Source organism: Oncorhynchus kisutch, linkage group LG6, assembly GCF_002021735.2.
Source record: "Oncorhynchus kisutch isolate 150728-3 linkage group LG6, Okis_V2, whole genome shotgun sequence".
NCBI lineage: Eukaryota > Metazoa > Chordata > Actinopteri > Salmoniformes > Salmonidae > Oncorhynchus > Oncorhynchus kisutch.
In genome coordinates this window covers 48,629,995-48,651,876 of record NC_034179.2, presented here as the reverse complement: position 1 = coordinate 48,651,876, position 21,882 = coordinate 48,629,995, and positions in this window count along the sequence as shown.

The following is a 21,882-nucleotide window of genomic DNA, read 5'->3' as shown; positions in this document are numbered from 1 at the left end:
AATAGGGAGGGGGTCAGAGACACAATGCCTGGACAAACACCTATCCCTCAATGTGATCAAGACAAAGGAGATGATTGTGGACTACGGGAAAAGGAGGGGGGCAAAGCACTCCTCCATTCTCATCGACGGGGCTGTAGTGGAGCAGGTTGAGAGCTTCAAGTTCCTTGGTGTCCAGATCACCAACAAAGTATCTTGATCCAAACACACCAAGACAGTCATGAAGAGGGCAAATCATTGCCATTTCCCCTCAGGAGACTAAAAAGATTTGGCATGGGTCCTCACATCCTAAAAGTTCTACAGCTGCACCATCGAGAGCATCGAGAACTGGTTGCATCACCGCCTGATATTACAACTGCTCGGCCTCCGACCGCAAGGCGCTACAGAGGGTAGTGCGTATGACCCAGTACATCACTGGGGGCAAGCTTCCTGCCATCAAGAACCTCCATACCAGGCAGCCACCCTAGTCATAGACTGTTCTCTCTGTTACCGCATGGCAAGCAGTACATGAGTGCCAAGTCTAGGTCCAAAAGGCTTCTTAACAGCTGTGAGCTTGTGTGGCCTGTCACCTCGCGGCTGAGCTGTTGTTTCTCCTAGACGTTTACACTTCACAATAACAGCCCTTCCAGTTGACCGGGGCAGTTCTTTTTGGGCAGAATTTTGACCGACTGACAAGTTTGTAAGGTGGCATGCTATGACGGTGGCACGTTGAAAGTCACTGAGCTCTTCAGAACGGGCCATTCTACTACCAATGTTTGTCTATGGAGGTTGCATGGCTGTGTGCTCCATTTTCTACACCTGCCAGTGACGGATGTGGCTGAAATAGCTGAATCCACTCATTTGAAGGTGTGTCCAGATAGTTTTGTATATATAGTTCATTTATTAACTCAGGTTAGACTTATGCAAGAGCAAGTTCAACAAATAGTCCAGTGATAATGGTGAATAGCAATGCATTGTAAACATGTACCCCCAAGCCATAAGACTACTGAACATCTAATCAAATGGCTACCCAGACTATTTTAATTTTACGCTGCTGCTACACGCTGTTTATTTTCTATGCATACATAGTCACTTTACCTCTACCTACATGTACATATTATCTCAATTACCTCGAGTAACCTGTACGCCCGCACATTGACTCGGTACCGGTACCCCCTGTATACATCCTTGTTATTGTTATTGTTGCTTTTATTTCTTACTGTTGTACATGCATGTGACAAATCAAATTTGATTTGATGATTAGGTGGCTATGAGGTACTGTATAAAAGTCAGATTTGGGAATTTAGCCAGGACACCGGGGTTAACATCCCTACTCTTACGATTAAGTGCCATGGGCTCTTTTGTGACCACAGAGAGTCAGGACACCCATTTAACATCCCATCTGAAAGATGACATCCTACACAGGGCAATGTCCCCAATCACTTCCCTTGGGCATTGGGATAACAAAAAATAATTAGACCAGAGAAAAGAGTGCCTACTACTGGCCCTCTCCCATCCAGGAGACAAGATTAGCTTCAGAGGCTAGACAGCAGTGGGATGCAGGGTGGTATGCTGCTGGCTGTTTTTATCCATACACTGTGGTGGGTAAACATTATTAGCTGATTCATGGCCATGGGTTCAGCTCCCATGATGAGTAATGGTAGGCTGAATCAAAATGTACAGAACCTTGTATTGCAATGCATGTATATTTAAAATCCTTGCCTTCCTTAAGAATTGCAGTCCTTGAAAATTGACAGTAATCTAATATCCCCCTCTTCTAACTGACTTTTCCAATGACAAAATGTCTGAGCCACTCTTTGATTAGGTAATATATGTCTATTCAGCAAAGTTCACAATAATTTCACAGCTATTCATTTTTCATAGAAAATGTATTTATGTATTTATCAGTTTAGATGTTTTTGCTCGGCACACATGGCAACAGCAGTCTCTTCATCAGTCACACACAGTTACTCGCTCTCTGACAACTCCAACAGCTTTATCAGAACAATCCTTATTATGTTTTCTCTATAATCATAATTGAGATTCCATTGTATATAATCAGTGGTCATCTCACTCAGCCGAGTGTTCAAATGGGCCAAGATTTCATATTCGAACAGATGACTCTCTCCTCGCCAAAAGAAAAAGAGAGAGAGGGTAGACAGAATACAATTCTCCACTGAGTGACACTTCAATTAGCCCCCTGTCCTCCCCGGCGCTAATAGTCAGATGAGCGAGCGATGCGGGGAAAGGGCAGGTCATTAAAACATCTTTAAAACTCGCAAGGTTTACTCAAGGCCAGTGATTAAGGATCTGTGCCCCTGACAGGTGGCCAGGGCTTGTTCCCCATCTCCCGCTAGAAATAAAAGCAATCTCAATGTAATTGCAAAGGCCAAGTGATTACACAAGATGAAAAAAATTATCTGTGGCCTAGCTGTAGCCAGACCTCTCCATTCCACAAGTTGGATAACAAGTGTAGACTCACACGTGGCTGGAGTCCCTGGCTATATACCAAATGGCAGCCTAGTCCTTGGTCAGGGCCCTGGTCAAAAGTAGTGAACAATTTAGAAAATAGGGTGCCATTTGGGACTCAACCCCATCCCTCTCAGCCCAGCCCCATCGCAGATCAACAGGGTCTCCCTACCTCTTTTGTTATGTGTCATAGACGTACCCTGACAAGCCCGAACACTGTGGTGTATAGTATTTTATAGTATTTCAACAATGGTTTCACTTTCACATGTACCTCTAATTTAAGAAATGACTGTACTTTATATGCATTATAAACAAACGTAATATATATAGCCTGTCAAGATATGTTGCATGAATTCATAATGGAAATACAATTAAATACAAAACTGATTTAATTATTAGACCTACTCAAACCAAGATGGCATAGCAGTCAGACGTCCTTTGTCCTCGTCTTGTCGTGTCCCGTATATATACATATATATATATATATTTACAACTTTCTTCGCATACTTTTTTATATATATTTTTTTATTTTCCATAAACTCAACTTCAAAACACTCTACTGCAACCTGCCTCATCAATTTACAGTGCCTTGCGAAAGTATTCGGCCCCCTTGAACTTTGCGACCTTTTGCCACATTTCAGGCTTCAAACATAAAGATGTAAAACTGTATTTTTTTGTGAAGAATCAACAACAAGTGGGACACAATCATGAAGTGGATCGACATTTATTGGTTATTTCAAACTTTTTTAACAAATCAAGAACTGAAAAATTGGGCGTGCAAAATTATTCAGCCCCTTTACTTTCAGTGCAGCAAACTCTCTCCAGAAGTTCAGTGAGGATCTCTGAATGATCCAATGTTGACCTAAATGACTAATGATGATAAATACAATCCACCTGTGTGTAATCAAGTCTCCGTATAAATGCACATGCACTGTGATAGTCTCAGAGGTCCGTTAAAAGCGCAGAGAGCATCATGAAGAACAAGGAACACACCAGGCAGGTCCGAGATACTGTTGTGAAGAAGTTTAAAGCCGGATTTGGATACAAAAAGATTTCCCAAGCTTTAAACATCCCAAGGAGCACTGTGCAAGCGATAATATTGAAATGGAAGGAGTATCAGACCACTGCAAATCTACCAAGACCTGGCCGTCCCTCTAAACTTTCAGCTCATACAAGGAGAAGACTGATCAGAGATGCAGCCAAGAGGCCCATGATCACTCTGGATGAACTGCAGAGATCTACAGCTGAGGTGGGAGACTCTGTCCATAGGACAACAATCAGTCGTATATTGCACAAATCTGGCCTTTATGGAAGAGTGGCAAGAAGAAAGCCATTTCTTAAAGATATCCATAAAAAGTGTTGTTTAAAGTTTGCCACAAGCCACCTGGGAGACACACCAAACATGTGGAAGAAGGTGCTCTGGTCAGATGAAACCAAAATTGAACTTTTTGGCAACAATGCAAAATGTTATGTTTGGCGTAAAAGCAACACAGCTCATCACCCTGAACACACCATCCCCACTGTCAAACATGGTGGTGGCAGCATCATGGTTTGGGCCTGCTTTTCTTCAGCAGGCACAGGGAAGATGGTTAAAATTGATGGGAAGATGGATGGAGCCAAATACAGGACCATTCTGGAAGAAAACCTGATGGAGTCTGCAAAGGACCTGAGACTGGGATGGAGATTTGTCTTCCAACAAGACAATGATCCAAAACATAAAGCAAAATCTACAATGGAATGGTTCAAAAATAAACATATCCAGGTGTTAGAATGGCCAAGTCAAAGTCCAGACCTGAATCCAATCAAGAATCTGTGGAAAGAACTGAAAACTGCTGTTCACAAATGCTCTCCATCCAACCTCACTGAGCTCGAGCTGTTTTGCAAGGAGGAATGCAAAAAAATGTCAGTCTCTCGATGTGCAAAACTGATAGAGACATTCCCCAAGCGACTTACAGCTGTAATCGCAGCAAAAGGTGGCGCTACAAAGTATTAACTTAAGGGGTCTGAATAATTTTGCACGCCCAATATTTCAGTTTTTGATTTGTTAAAAAAGTTTGAAATATCCAATAAATGTCGTTCCACTTCATGATTGTGTCCCACTTGTTGTTGATTCTTCACAAAAAAATACAGTTTTATATCTTTATGTTTGAAGCCTGAAATGTGGCAAAAGGTCGCAAAGTTCAAGGGGGCCGAATACTTTCGCAAGGCACTGTATATAAAAAAGAAAGTATTATTTACCTCGATCACCTATCCCCAATTCGGAGCCCCACCGGGCCTTCACAACTGGACTACCGACGTTATCGGCCCGAGGGAGTTACCCAGCTGGCTCCTCCGTCGCGACGTTACCTGAACGGCCATCTGCGGCCCGCTAATCGTTAGCTGTCTTATCGGCTGCTATCTGAATAGACCTATCGGACAATTTTTTAGGGGACTCAATAACTATATCAATTTATTTTGCGAATTGGATTGATCCCCTCTACCACACGGAACCCCACTAATCCTACCGACGGAAACGCACGAGGTGGATAAAAACAGACCTCCATCCTATGCTAGCTTGCTACCGATGGCCCGGCTAGCTGTCTGAATCGCCATGACCCCAACCAACCTTACTACTCACTGGACCCTTTTGATCACTCGACGAAGCATGCCTCTCCTTAATGTCAATATGCCTTGTCCATTGCTGTTCTGGTTAGTGTTCATTGGCTTATTTCACAGTAGAGCCTCTAGTCCTGCTCACTATACCTTATCCAACCGATTAGTTCCACCACCCACACATGCAATGACATCTCCTGGTTTCAATGATGTTTCTAGAGATAATATCCCTCTCATCATCACTCAATACCTAGGTTTACCTCCACTGTATTCACATCCTACCATACCTTTGTCTGTACATTATACCTTGAAGCTATTTCAGAAACCTCCTTTTACTCTCTGTTCCAGACGTTCTAGACGACCAATTCTCATTGCTTTTAGCCGTAACCATATCCTACTCCTCCTCTTTTCCTCTGGTGATGTAGAGGTGAATCCAGGCCCTGCAGTGCCTAGCTCCACTCCTATTCTCTAGGCGCTCTCTTTTGATGACTTCTGTAACCATAATAGCCTTGGTTTCATTCATGTTAACATTAGAAGCCTCCTCCCTAAGTTTGTTTTATTCACTGCTTTAGCACACTCTGCCAACCAGGATGTTCTAGCTGTGTCTGAATCCTGGCTTAGGAAGACCACCAAAAATTCTGAAATTTTCATCCCTAACTACAAAATTTTCAGACAAGATAGGACTGCCAAAGGGGGCGGTGTTGCAATCTACTGCAAATATAGCCTGCAGAGTTCTGTCCTACTATCCAGGTCTGTACCCAAACAATTTGAACTTCTACTTTTAAAAATCCACCTCTAAAAACAAGTCTCTCACCATTGCCGCCTGCTACAGACCACCCTCTGCCCCCAGCTGTGCTCTGGACACCATATGTGAACTGATTACCCCATATCCATCTTCAGAGCTCATGCTGCTAGGCGACCTAAACTGGAACATGCTTAACACCCCAGCCATCCTGCAATCTAAGCTTGATGCCCTCAATCTCACACCATTTATCAATGAACCTACCAGGTACCTCTCCAAAGCCGTAAACATGGGCACCCTCATAGATATCATCCTCACCAACTTGCCCTCTAAATACTCTCCTTCTGTGGCCTCCAATTGCTATTAAATACAAGTAAAACTAAATGCATGCTCTTCAACCGATCGCTACCTGCACCTGCCCGCCTGTTTAACATCACTACTCTGGACGGCTCTGACTTAGATTACGTGGACAACTACAAATACCCAGGTGTCTGGTTAGACTGTAAACTTCACTTCCAGACCCACATCAAACATCTCCAATCAAAGTTAAATCTAGAATTGGCTTCCTATTTCGCAACAAAGCATCCTTCACTCATGCTGCCAAACATACCCTTGTAAAACTGACCATCCTACCAATCTTCGACTTCGGCAATGTCATTTACAAAATAGCCTCCAATACCCTACTCAACAAATTGGATGCAGTCTATCACAGTGCCATCCGTTTTGCCACCAAAGCCCCATATACTACCCACCATTGCAACCTGTACGCTCTCGTTGGCTGGCCCTCACTTCATACTCGCCGCCAAACCCACTGGCTTCATGTCATCTACAAGACCCTTCTAAGTAAAGTCCCCCCTTATCTCAGCTCGCTGGTCACCATAGCAGCACCCACCTGTAGCACGCGCTCCAGCAGGTATAACTCTCTGGTCACCTACAAAACCAATTCTTTCTTCCAGTTCTTCCAATTCCTCCTCCTTCCAGTTCTCTGCTGCCAATGACTGGAACGAACTACAAAAATCTCTGAAACTGGAAACACTTCTCACTAGCTTTAAGCACTAGCTCTCAGAGCAGCTCACAGATTACTGCACCTGTACATAGCCCATCTATAATTTAGCCCAAACAACTACCTCTTTCCCTACTGTATTTATTTTATTTTATTTATTTATTCATTTTGCTCATTTGCACCCCATTCTTTTTTATTTCTACATTGCACATTCTTCCACTGCAAATCTACCATTCCAGTGTTTTACTTGCTATATTGTCATTTTTGCCACCATGGCCTTTTTTTGCCTTTACCTCCCTTATCTCACCTTGGGGCGGCAGGGTAGCCTAGTGGTTAGAGTGTTGGACTAGTAACTGCAAGGTTGCAAGTTCAAATCCCTGAGCTGACAAGGTACAAATCTGTTGTTCTGCCCCTGAACAGGCAGTTAACCCACTGTTCCTAGGCCATCATTGAAAATAAGATTTATTTTCTTATCTGACTTGCCTAGTTAAATAAAGATTAAATTAAATTTGCTCACATCGTATATAGACTTGTTTCTACTGTATTATTGACTGTATGTTTGTTTTACTCCATGTGTAACTCTGTGTTTTTGTATGTGTAGAACTGCTTTGCTTTATCTTGGCCAGGTCGCAATTGTAAATGAGAACTTGTTCTCAACTTGCCTACCTGGTTAAATAAAGGTGAAATAAAATAAAATAAAACAATTTCACACATTTTCAACATATATTTTGCTCATTCTATGCTTGACAAGCAGTTCCATTATACCACTACTTGGCACTTTGCGTACGCACCGTTATTGCTGTGTGTAAATTTACACACACTCCTAAGAAACATTCATATTGATATATCTCACACTGTGCCGTTGAATTGATCCCACTCATGGTTTACGCACAGATTTGTGCCTACGCATGTTTGATAAATGAGGCACCAGGGATGTTTGTGTGAATATATATATTCTAGCGGTTCAAGTTACTTGTCTGTTGTTAGCAATCCGTCTTAAAGGGGCATTTCAGTATTTTATAACTTAATGTTGTAAGGTTCCTCACCCTGAAAGTAGTCATAGAGAGATGTAGAGAGATGCACAGTTACAACATATTAGTGTAGCCTACTGAGAGTTCAAAGAAATGTCAAAAGTCCACTCCTGACTCCTGAGTTCTATTCATACAGTATCTGAGTGTGCTTTTCCAAATCCCACATTTTTTAATTCTACACACTCTAAAAAATATAACATTTTCTGTTTACCATTGGAGGGACCACAAATATCCAGGCATTTATTTATTATTATATTATATATACTTTATATATACTTAGGAGGATTCAAGTAGCCTCAAGGCGTATTATGTTGTGTGCAAGCGCTACTTGTCAAGGCTCCACAAATGGAACAAACACCTGGTAAATAAATGTAGGCATATGGCTCTTTTGTGGAGATAGCAATAAAGCTTGGCAGCTTGTAGATCTAAAAAACAGATATTAGTTAACATTTTCTACCTCATTGGCCCTTCCTATGGGGGGAAATAAATGTTGAAAGAATGGGGTCTGCATTTATCTTTAAAAAATATATAAATAATTTCCCCATAGGCTTTGGCCAACGAGCCATGGTGGAGTTAGCCTCAATTAGTGCCTACAAAAAGACACCATAACTATTGCTCTCTATAACAAACAACATAGATGGAATTTGCTATTTGTCCTTCAAATATTAATTTATTCAGATGTCACCCCATGATGCAAAAATTGTAATTGGAAAATGGACTGACAGCTTCGATACAGATTTAAAGGGGCACTATGGGATTCAAACAACAAAGCAGGCACTGTTGGTACTGTGTTATATGTTTTGCTTGTACCAGTCCATCACCACAAATAAAGTTTCTTCTCAGGAAATAAAAGTTATTTAATTTAAAGAAATGGCAGACCTTGGCAAAACTAAACTCTCAATAAGACAGCTGTAGAGAACCCAGACAAAAGGAGAGAAAAACGTTTGATCTCTTTAAGCTATAGAACAAATCATAAAATGTTTGTGTCGATTACTGTAATTGACTGAATGTAGGAGAGCTACTCTGCAAATATCTAGCCTGCTGGTCATACTTGCACCTGTAAGCAGGCACTGTATCCTGCTGGCTTGCAATCTAGTGCCCTGCCTTTTAGAAGGACCTATTCTCAAAAAAGGGTTTATTATCAAATCAAATTTTATTTGTCACATGCACCGAAAACTGTAAAATGCTTACTTACAAGCCGTTAACCAACAATACAGTTCAAGAAATATAGTTTACAAAAATGTACTAAAATCTAAAAGCAAAACAAGAATATTACATAACAATAATGAGGCAATATACAGGGGGTACCGGTACCGAGTCAATGTGCGGGGGTACAGGTTAGTTGAGGTAATTTGTAAAGTGACTATGCATAGATAATAAACAGTGAGTAGCAGCAGTGTAAAAACAAAGGGGGGAGCGCATTTGATTAATTAGTAAGGAGTCTTATGGCTTGGGGTAGAAGCTGTTAAGGAGCCTTTTGGTCCTAGACGTGGCACTCCGGTTCCGCTTGCCGTGCCGTAGCAGAGACAACAGTCTATGACTTTGGGCCTTCCTTCCTCTGACATTACATGGTATAGAGGACCTGGATGTCAGGAAGTTTGGCCCCAGTGATGTACTTTGCTGTATGCAATACCCTCTGTAGAGCCTTGTGGTAGGAGGCAATGCAGTGGCCATACCAGTCGGTGATGTAACCGGTCAGGATGCTCTCGATGGACCCATGACCCCCTCCTCCTGAGGGGGAATAGGCTTTGTCGTGCCCTCTTCACGACTGTCTTGGTGTGTTTGGACCATTCTAGTTTGTTTCTGATGTGGACACCAAGGAACTTGGTGCTCTCAACCTGCTGAATGGGGGCGATGAGAATGAGGGCGTGCTCGGTCCTCCTTTTCCCGAAGTCCACAATTATCTCCTTAGTCTTGGTTACATTGAGAGATAGGTTGTTATTTTGGCACTACACAGCCAGGTCTCTGACCTCCTCCCTATAAGCTGTCTCGTCATTGTAGGTGATCAGGCCTAACATTGTTGTGTCGTCTGCAAACTTAATGATGGTGTTGGAGTTATGCCTGGCCATGCAGTCGTGGGTGAACAGGGAGTATAGGACGGGACTAAGCACGCACCCCTGGGGAACTCCAGTGTTGAGGATCAGCATGTCAGATGTGTTGCTACCTACCCTCACCACCTGGGGGCCCGTCAGGAAGTCCAGGATCCAGTTACAGAGGGAGGTGTTTAGTCCCAGCATCCTTAGCTTAGTGATGAGCTTTGAGGGTACAACGCTGTTGAACGCTAAGCTGTAGTCAATGAATAGCATTTTCACATAAGTGTAACTTTTGTCCAGGTGGGAAAGGGCAGTGTGGAGTGCAATAGAGATTGCTTCATCTGTGGATCTGATTGGGCGGTATGCAAATTGGAGTGGGTCTAGGGTTTCTGGGATAATGGTGTTGATGTGAGCCATTACCAACCTTTCAAAGCACTTCATGGCTACGGACGTGAGTGCTACGGGTCTGTAGTCATTTGGGCAGGTTACCTAAATGACTACATAGGAGTAGGTCTAGCGTTTCCAGCATAATGGTGTTGATGTGAGCCAAAATCATGCAGTTCAAAGCACTTCATGGTTACCAACGTGACTGCTACGGGGCAGTAATCATTTAAATAGGTTACCTTATCTTTCTTGGGCACAGCAACTAGGATGGTCTGTTTGAAAGATGTAATTATTACAGATTCGGTCAGGGAGAGGTTGAAAATGTAATTGAAGACACTTGCCAGTTGGTCCGCGCATGCTTTCAGTACATGTCTTGGTAATCCGTCTGGCCCCATGGCTTTGTGAATGTTGACCTGTTTAAAAGGTCTTGCTCACATCGGCTGCGGAGAGCGTTTTCACACAGTCGCCCAGAACAGCTGGTGCTCTCATGCATGCTTCAGTGTTGCTTGTCTCGAAGCGGGTATAAAAAGCATTTAGTAGGCTTGCGCCACTGGGCAGCTCGTGGCTGGGTTTCCCTTTATAGTCTGAAATAGTTTTCAAGCCCTGCCACATCCGACGAGCGTCAGAGTCGATGTAGTAGGATTCAATCTTAGTCCTGGATTGATGCTTTGCTTGTTTGATGGTTTGTCTGAGGGCATAGCGGGATTTCTTACAATTTATTATTAGTGTTCCGCACCTTGAAAGTGGCAACTCCAGTCTTTAATTCGGTGCGGATGTTGCCTGTAATCCAAGGCTTCTGGTCACTGTGGGGACGAAGTCGTCGATGCACTTATTGATGAAGCCGGTGAATGAGGTTGTATACTGTTCAATGCCATTAGATGAATCCCGTAACATATTCCAGTCTTTGCTAACAAAACCGTCCTGTAGCGTAGCATCCACGTTATCTGACCACTTCAGTATTGAGCGATTCACTGGTACTTCCTTCCTTAATTTTTGCTTGTAAGCATGAATCAGGGGGATATAATTATGGTCAGATTTGCCAAATGGAGGTCAAGGGAGAGCTTTGTATGTGTCTCCGTGTGTGGAGTAAAGGTCGTCCAGAGTTTTTTCCTCCCTCTAGTTGGACTTGTGACATGCTGGTAGAAATGAGGTAAAACCGGATTTAAGTTTGCCTGCATTAAAGTTCCCAGCCACTAGGAGCGCCGCTTCTGGATGAACATTTTCTTGTTTGCTTATGGTCTTATACAGCTTGTTGAGTACGCTCTTAGTGCCAGCATAAATTTGTGGTGGTAAATAGACAGCTACGAAAAATAAGGAACTCTCTTGGTATATAGAGTGGTCTACAGCTTATCATGAGGTATTCTACTTCTTTAATATTAGACATCGTGCACTAGCAGTTATTGACAAATAGACACACACCCCCGCCTCTCGTATTACCAGACTTAGCTGCTCTGTTCTACCGATGCACGGAGAAGCCAGCCAGCTCTATATTATCCGTGTCGTCGTTTAGTCATATCTCGGTGAAACATACAATTTTACAGATTTAATATCCCGTTGGTAGGATAGTCTTAATCGTAGATCATCCAGTTTTTTCCCAATGTTTGCACATTGGCAAATAACCTTGAGGGTAGTGGTGGTTTTCCTGCTTGTCGGCAAATTCCTACAAGGCATCCCCCCTTCCCCCCCTTTTTCTCTGTCTTTTCTTCACGCGAATAACAGGGATTTGGGTCTTGTCTCGACAAAGCAGTATATTCTTTGTGTCGGACACATTAAAGAAAAATCTTCGTCCAGCTCGAGGTGAGTAATTGCTGTTCTGACATCCAGAAGTTATTTTCGATCATAAGAGACAGTAGCAACAACATAATGTGTAAAATGAGTTACAAACAATGCGAAAAAGCTAACAAAATAGCACAGTTGGTTAGGGGCCTGTAAAATGGCAGCCATCCCCTCCGGCGCCATTATCATCCTATCATATTATGATTCCACTGATGTGAAAGCTACTATATAGCCTCTCTAACTGTTTCATTCTTAACAAATTTCAGGGAAAAAGAGAACGCTCTAAGTAAAATGGCTGTCCTATTTCAGTAGTTCTGGCTTACCAGTTTCTTTTTTATTAAGTGAAGCTCCCAGGCAGTTCAATAAGAGGATTTTTACCCCATTGAGACGCATTCCTGAACTTTCAGAATGCTCTCATTGACGTAATAAGCACATTAATTTCTGAACTGCATACTTCATGCAAAAATTGTTGCATTTTCTAGTTCAATAAATGAGTCCCACTGCGTCTAGCTATGAGAGTTACTTCCAGCCTTGTCTTGGAGCCTGAAGCATCAATTCAAATGAAGAAACAAAACCGAAGCGTGTGTGAGCCCTAGAAAGCTTTGAGGACAGCAGTAAATAAAACAGTAATCCCCTGATGGTTGAAAACACACACGCACACACACGCACGCACACACACACACACACACACACCTGTGTTAGTCGATGTTGAACAGATCCCAGCTTTTGTTCAGCATTTCCCCGTGTAGTTATAAATTGAATCTAATGCCTTTTGCAATTAGGGCCACACACGGCAAAAATAACAGATTTCTTATGAAACATTTGATGACAGACAGCTTCAAAAGCTAGCTAACTTTTATGTGATTGTTGCTGAAATAAATATACTGTGTATCTAATCTTAGACAATCGAGCAGAGTATTGAAATCCCAATATTATGATAATCTCCCATCTTTAAAAAAAATAGTTTTATTTGCTATGAATCCTTTTTCACATTAATGAAATTCCCACGCCCCACCATTTCATTCATCTCTATTGTTATTATGACTTGATAACCTACCTTGATAACATACACACATATTTCACATCTGGAACTAAATCCATTTTTCCCATTTGATGTTTACATTGTCCATATTTGGACAGCCTCAATCTCACATATTCTATATTGCTTTCATCATGAACCCCCAGTACAATTTATATCCTACGTAATACATAGTACAATGACTACAAATAGCTGCACACAACAATGCAAACGTGCCAAGTAGGTCATGCCTCTAAACAAGCTGCACTGTCTTTGATTATGAGGTTAGGCCAGTCAAGCCAATGCTCTAGGTCTGAATAGAGCCCGCTGCCTATTTAGTTATGTTTTTTTAATCAATTGTTTTTATTATATAATCATGCAAATAGGCAGAATAAACAGTATTGGACAAATACTAGTTGCATTGTCAGAGCACGTCCAAGACATATTCATATGTTTCCCGCCCCTCCCACCCTGCCTGATACAAAATCTATGGAGCATCTCTTTGATCTGGCAAACAGCTGTTGAAACAATGTGTTTTCTCTACCCGTTTCAGTAAAAAGCTGAGGGATTGGGCAGGAGAAATGTAACCACTCTCAAATTCATAAACTGAGCTATGGATGCAAGGTATGACCTTCCATGATATCAAAATGATAGTTTTAATCATATTTTGAGGCTATATAGTTTGTGTTTACATTTACTTTGTTCACAAGCATTGGAGTAAAACAAACTTTTATTTTGGGTTCTGTTGGGGTTATGACCGTTGAACTAAGCTCATGAGGCTTTTATATGTTATATTCTTCAAGAATCAATGGGTACACACTCCAAAAATGTATGTTGCAACTGCAGATTGCCCCTCTAACTCCTTATAGCAAGATTACCTTACATTTTCTGCTGGGTTCGACCACATTTTTTATATTATTTCATTTGTGCCATGAAAGCGAGCAGTGGACAATTCCAAAAGTACAGTATCAAGTCAGGAGGAGACCCATTGGAGCCATGTAAGTATGTGGAGGAGAGCAAGGCACATTTCATATTTCAAAAGGTTTCTCTACCAGACTTTTTTCAGATGAAAGCCTACGTGTCTGGGTGATTGGTGGATGCGCGTAAGAATAGATGCACATAGTGTGGGATAATGCGGGGCAATACATCATTTATGAAAAAAGGGATATTCAGAGGGCCTCAGAAAACAATGAAAGACCAACAACGTGAGTCTTAAACAGGTGAATTCATATGCACAAGACATTTTTGCCATGGTTTCTCAGCGTTTTTTTCTTTTCTTCTTTTCTTCAAATGATCAATGTGTTTTCTAAAAGGTGTGCCATTAAAATGTTTTTTTTTTTTTAATGGCACAGTGTCCACTGAACTGTAATGTTCCCTTGTTTAACAGTGTAATCAATAATAAGATGTGTTATTTGCCCTCTTCATTCTTTCACAACCTTCTTCATCATAAGGACACATTCTTTCAACAGCAGATTAATAGATTCATAGATGTATAGATTGTGACTGAAAAATTCAATGTGAAAAGGGCATGCATATTTTGCCGTCCCTGCTTTCATTCCTCTGTTGATTTGGTTGGTTGATACGTTTCCGTTTGATCTCTTAAAGGTTATGTATCGTTGTGGACACATGCGATCTTAGCTTGTTGGTGTGCTTTTTTATATTTGCTGGTGTGAACACCTGTTTCGTTAGCATGCATCAACTTTAATCTAGGACTGTTCACATCTTGAACTAAAATGCATTGTGAAAATACATTGTTTTGCGGTGGTGGTTGGTGTCTACAGTATTTTGACTTCAACAAGTCACCTGTTATACAGCTTTCAGCAACCCTCTCTCCCTTTTTCTATATCCACCCCTCTCGTTCTCTCTATCCCCCCTCTTCTTCTCTCTCTCTCCCCCTGTGTTACACGAGCAGACTGCCAGATTACACCGGGCTTTCCAGCTTCAGGGATACGTGGAGCCGGTCTTTATCTTTGGGAAACAGACGCAAACATTTGCATTCTGAAGGGTTTTATGGATAGGTATGTGGGTGTTTGTCTGAAGGGCTTTTATTTTCAGGTTTTTAATTGCAAATTATCCAAATACACCCTCCCCCCCTCCCCCCCTCCCCCCCTGTTAGCTTCTATCGGCTACATGGGCCATTAACAAAATCCCTCTGATTTTATTTCCTGGATGGTAAGTAACATTTTGATCTCCACGCAAACAAGGTCGTTGCACGATTACAACAGGAAATGCTTCTACACCACATCATATGAATCTGATGACGGTCCTATTATGGGGACCTTATGTATCTCTTTACCTCTTAAGGATCGTACCCCTCGGTTTTGAGTGGTGTCCTGGGAAACTTGGCAGTACAGTTAATTATAGTCTTTGAAGATGAATTTTCTCAAATTCTCAAATTTCTCAAAATAGTCTCAATAGAGCTGTACTAGAACAGTGGGTCCAGTGGGATTAGTGGGATATTGTTTGCTAGGTGTCAATGTTGTGGCAGTTAGAACTGAAGTTTTTGTTTCAAATACATTTCAAAAGTGATGATTTTGATCGCAGGCAAATATCAAGTCTAAATATGTGTCAAGACAAATGGCAAGCTAGTTTCTCTGGTTACAATAATATTTTTGGTGTAACATTGAGCTGTTCTCTAGTGCTTTTCAACCTTTGGAAAATGTACTTTGCTAGTGATGAATCATACCAAGGAATTACATTTTAAAACAGATAAACATGCAACAATAACTGATATTCATTCAAAAGTTAAAATGGTAGAAAATCATGTCAGATCCCTGCTACTTGCTTTCACCTTTTTAAAAAGGTACAAGGCCGCCCTAATACAGTATGTACACCGTATAATACTTTGTCCAATGTACCAGTCAGACCAAGATTAAACATTGGAACATCAACATAGCTCACCAGGTGAATATGGAATTGGTTGGAATAACAGTTGAGTTGATCAAAAATGGCATATTCACATTTCCCACTAAAACACAAATGAGGAATATTTACATCAGGGATAAAAAAAACTGCAGTATCATCAGGGGGCTTCTTTTTGCCTCATTTGGAGAGAGCCCATGTGCATCAGTGAGGCTCCTGCCTAAGCCTTGAGCATGGAACAGGCTTAATCATACCCACTTTTTAATGGATGAATTACTGCATATAGATTTAATTGAATTTCATATTAGTCATAAAGACACAATTCCAAGCGGCGCAATCCTTTCTCTCCCATTCCTCTGATTAACCAGGCGGTGAATAGGGCCTGCATTATCTGGAGCCGCTCCTTCATATCTGCTTCAGCTCCACAGCGATGTTCGAGGGCCTCTACCGACTGAGGAGCTTAGAGAGAGTGGAGAGAGTGAGTTCTTTTTCATTTGCTTGTAGTGGCGAGCTGAGTGTTGGTGGAGTCAGATTGTTGGTTTGTGCGGAGGAAGACGAGTGGTGTGTATTTCTCCCCTGCATGGGCAGAGCAGAGCGCTGAGCGAAAAACATAAAAAGGAGTAAGTATTCCTTCAGGGGCTGTGTTTGGAGTAAGTTGTGTGTAAATAGTAATTGAAGACCTTTGACTCTGCAAATTGACACTCATTGCCCCTACGTCAATCTGTCGCAACCTTCAAAGGTGACCATTGAACCCTGGCCACCTCCCCAAAATACCAATTTCCAGAAGATGGCTTTTTCCCCATGGGTAATCACAGTGGGAAATCAGTAGCCGGGGCCAGGTTGGAAGGGGGAGAGTTCAAGGAAATATCACTCAGTGATTGAGATGGTCAATTACTGGCTGCGCTACTGTGTCAGTGTGACAAGCCTCACAGCAGCATGCGGTCTACAAGTCCTGCTGAGATTGAGGCTAACAGACACACTGTACCTATTAGTTCTTCATCAAATCCTTTTCAGATGTACACCATCTTCACATTGGCTCCGAATAGAGAGAGTCATTGTACTACAGAGATGTTGCACTAAGGAGAGTTAGATTTCATGCATCAGTACCATGTGGATCCGTAATGGGTTGAAAGAATGTCCAGAGGATGCTACTAATAATTTGTTTGACGAAGCAGATTGCCTCTGGTTAGTACTATTGACCTGTTTGCTCTGTTGTATCCAGTGTTGATAGTCTGAACAAACCGTGCACATTCACAGAACTAGGAAGCACTTCCATTCAACTAATACACAATGAGTCCTACTGAGCTGTATTCCACCACAAGCAAACAGAAAACACTCCAGAGGTGGAGCTCCTAGTGGCCAGGGAAACTTAAATCCGTTTTACCCCATTTCTATCAGCATGTTAAATGTGCAACCGGAGGGGGAAAAAACTCTAGACCACCTTTACTCCACACACAGAGATGCGTACAAAACTCTCCCTCGCCCTTCATTTGGTAAATCTGACCATAATTCTATCCTCCTGATACCTGCTTACAAGCAAAAATTAAAGCAGCAAGGAACACTGACTCGGGTCAATAAAAAGTGGTCAGACGAAGCAGATGCTAAACTACAGGACTGTTTTATTAGCACAGACTGAAATATGTTCCGGGATTCTTCCAATGGCATTGATGAGTACACCACATTAGTCATTGGCTTCATCAATAAGTGCATTGATGGCGTCTTCCCCACAGTAACCGTATGTACATACCCCAACCAGAAGCCATGGATTACAGGCAACATCCGCACTGAGCTAAAGGCTAGAGGTGCCGCTTTCAAGAAGCAGGACTCTAAGCTGGAAGATTATAAGAAATCCTGCTATTCCCTCCAACAAACCATCAAACAGGCAAAGCGTCAATACAGGACTAAGATCCAATTGTACTACACTGGCTCCGAAGCTAGTCGGATGTGGCAGGGCTTGCAAACCATTACAGACTACAAAGGGAAGCACAGCCGAGAGCTGCCCAGTGACACAAGCCTACCAGATGATCTGAACTACTTCTATGCTCACTTTGAGGCAAATAACACTGAAACATGCATGAGAGCACCAGCTATTCTGGACGACCGTGTGGTCACGCTCTCCGCAGCCGATGTGAGTAAGACCTTTAAACATGTTAACATTCACAAGGCCGCAGGGCCAGACGGATTACCAGGACGTGTACTCAGAGAATGCGCGGATCACCTGGCAAGTGTCTTCACTGCGAAGCCATGCTGATCCTCAACACAGAGGTTGGCACCAGTGATGTACTGGGGAGTACGCACTACCCTTTGTAGTGCCTTGCAGCTGGAGGCCGAGCAGTTGCCATACCTGCCAGTGATGTAACCCGTCAGGATGCTCTTGATATTGCAGCTGTAGAACCTTGTGAGGATCTGAGGACTCAAATCTTTTCAGTCTCCTGAGGCGCAATAGGTTTTGTTGTGCCCTCTTCACGACTGTCTTGGTGTGCTTGGACCATGTTAGTTTGGCGTTGATGTGGACACCAAGGAACTTGAAGCTCTCAACCTGCTCCCCTACAGCCCTGTCGATGAGAACGGCGGGGTGCTCGGTACTCTTTTTCCTATAGTCCACAATCATCTCTTTTGTCATGATCAAGTTGAGAGAGAGGTTGTTGTACTGGCACCACACTGCCAGGTCTCTGACCTCCTCCCTGTAGGCTGTCACATTGTTGTCGGTGATCAGGCCTACCACTGTTGTGTCATCGTGTAGTGAGGGCTCAGTATCATTGGGCATACTCAGGAACATTCTGCAGGGCTGAAGTAGGAACAAAATGTAATCATCCATATAGCCAAAGAAAAGTGAGACAGATAACTCTACATACACCCAATATGATATATGTTTCCTTGAAACACTGCGTTTTAAATGGCACCCTATTTTCTATTTTTACACAGTACCTTTGACCACAGGGTTCAGGTCTAAAGTAGTGCACTATATAGGCAATAGGGTGCAATTTGGCACTCGATCCATACCAGTCGTAAATAACAGGACCGCAGAGCACCTGCAGTGGGTGATAGATCATTGCTTTGGGACTGAACTGATGAATTTCTCATGATATCATGTGGAAAGGTCTGGTACAATTCTGTTGAGGCATTGCCTCTTGTCTAAACACCATTGATTTTCCTCAAAATAAAGAGCATACAAATGGCATGCCCATTGCATCATACCCATAGTATGTAGAGCATGCCAACCTCCTGTGTCACCAAACCCCTTTTCTCTTCATCGTGACGGCATGCCTTTTGCTGAAGGAACGAGAAGGGGCGGGAGGTGAATGTTGTTTTCTTCCTTTGAAGTGCTGCTATTGCCTTTCAATTAAACTCCAATGTTATCAGCACATTGCAGCACGTTTTTTCCTTCAATAAACTTCAACCGTTTTTGGATTAGAGTGAATCTGGAAATTCCATAGGAGGGCACCCAATTAAGATTAGTTTTGATAGAACGCTAGCTTTGGTAATTTGGGCGCCTGAGGCAAAACATTGCAACTGTAACCTCCGTGGAAGGTTTGATGTTGGTGGGGGATCATTTTGTTGATTATGAAGTGGTATCTGTTTGGTTCCTTCATCTGCTATTAATGACACTGTTAGAGTCATGTCGAAGGTCACAGGCTATCCAGGCAAAACGTGTCCCAAAGCAGTTCAAAGTGGTCAATTGAACATTTGTTAACATTATCATTGGAAGCTACTTGAGAAGAAACTGTCTCCCAGTACTCAAGGAAAAGACAATGCTGTCTTAGCAATAAAGAGTTCCCAACACAATCCCATGTAAAAAAAGTCAATAATCCAACAGAAATCCAATAGGTCCAATGGAAATGGATAGCTCTGAAATATTCAATGTCTATTTTCCACCAAAATGGTGTGGAATATGGCAAAAAAGCAAAGAAAGGCCTGAAATCTTAATCTCTCATCTTAATTCAAGATGTAACCTGTCGGGTGGACACACCTCCCACCACTACGACTTCTTCTTCAGTATCATGGTGTTCGTACATTTTGTTTGGTAGTGTGTGGTCGATGACGTTACATTTTGTTTGGTAGTGTGTGGTCGATGACATTACATTTTGTTTGGTAGTGTGTGGTCGATGACGTTACATTTTGTTTGGTAGTGTGTGGTCGATGACGTTACATTTTGTTTGGTAGTGTGTGGTCGATGACGTTACATTTTGTTTGGTAGTGTGTGGTCGATGACGTTACATTTTGTGATACAACAATAAAAAGGAAGGGGGTAAAAAAGAACTAACCCTACACCTATATATCACTATTTCATAAAAATAAAACTCACCACCCTATTCCAAACCTAACTGATCCAATACCAGGCCGATGTACCTTGTAATGTTTCTGCAGTAAAACCTTGTACACCCAAGTACTTCTCTAAAGCTGCCACCACAACATATATTTTCTATTTTCTGTGATTTATGTTCCATTTCTGCGGAACAGTTGATAGTTATGGCAATGAATGCTAAGTAGCCAATGTTACTGAAGCACAAATGTGTATCACTCCTTATTGGCCTAGGCCTACGACTCACCCTTGACCCATCATCCTCTACTCTCTTCACTTGCTCAACATATGACACTCTCTATTTTACTCTGACCCTGGCAACCTCAACCTGTCTCTCTCGCAACGGGAACTTTGGATTCCCAGAAACATGGGAATATGGGTCAGCAAAAAGGCACTCCCACCGGGCCCAAAAACCGCCTCCCACCACACCTATACCTGCAACCTTAAAGGCCTAACACTTAAAATAGGCTTTTTTTTCACCACAATACAGTGTAGTAACATAATATAAGTATTTTCTACGTAAGACTAACACATTTTCATAGTTAAATCATTTTATTTATTTTGGTAGCAATGTTTCATTGTAAGCTTTCGTGGTAACATGTTACGACCTTGCGGTTGAGACGTTTCATAACGAATAGTTATTATGCTTCCCATTATGAGCTAACTTAACCTACATTGCCAGCGGAGTATATTCGTCTCCTCAAGGTACTTGCGTGTCCAGGCTAGCTACAGGCTCATGCCTGTGTCTCCTTGGAGGCCCGCTGGCCTGACCCCTCACAATGGATTAGCTGTCCATGTAAATGAAGCCAATTAGGAACCTCCACATCACCTCACAACTGGGGCTAATTAAGCTCACTCCACAGGAGTAATGCCTTAATGTGTTCACTGGTCAGAGAGAGGAGGCGAACAGGGAGTTAGATTTCCCCCATTTCATTGTCTAAGACATGCACACTAGAGGGAGGGACGTTTGTGTGGAGGTGGAGGGGCAGTGCTTGATGAGAATAACAATATTAAGCTTTTGATGGAAACTTGATGAAAATTGCTGTGATACCAGCACCTGATGTTTGTGCAAATGACGCATCAATCAATTAAAGATCTGCATGGAAATCCAGTTAAATGATGGGTACATTGAGAGCAGTTCGACGTAAGGAGCGAACTAATACAATGTTATCACTGAGAGGGTAGACACAAAGTGGAATGCACATGATTTTATGAACACTATTATAATCCACTGCTTCCTTTTAGATCAATGCCTGGGTTGGTGAATACAGTATTTCCTGTCGTTTGGAGCATTGACGGATACAGAATTTGTCGAAGGGTGAAATGGATTGTTCTGGCGTTTAGGGATTTCGAAGGCTACTCTGGAAAACATGCAGACAGAGCATGGAAATACAAGCCCATCCAGGCTTAAACAACAAATAGTAGGTGACTGTTAAAGACTTAGCCTGAGAGGATTATTTCAAGTGATTTATTCAAAACAATGTGCCGCTAACCAGGTATGGCGCTTAACTTCGACATATGTTACAGTTTAATTGGATGAGGTTCGACTTTGCCTGGGGAGTTTATCGAGATGACACTCCAACACCCAGCTGCATGTTCGCAGCAGACACTGTATGTAATTATCACTTCCCTCAGCTCCTCCATAAGGATCAGAACAGTCCTCAATGGAAGAAGTGAGAGACCCTGTGAGAAC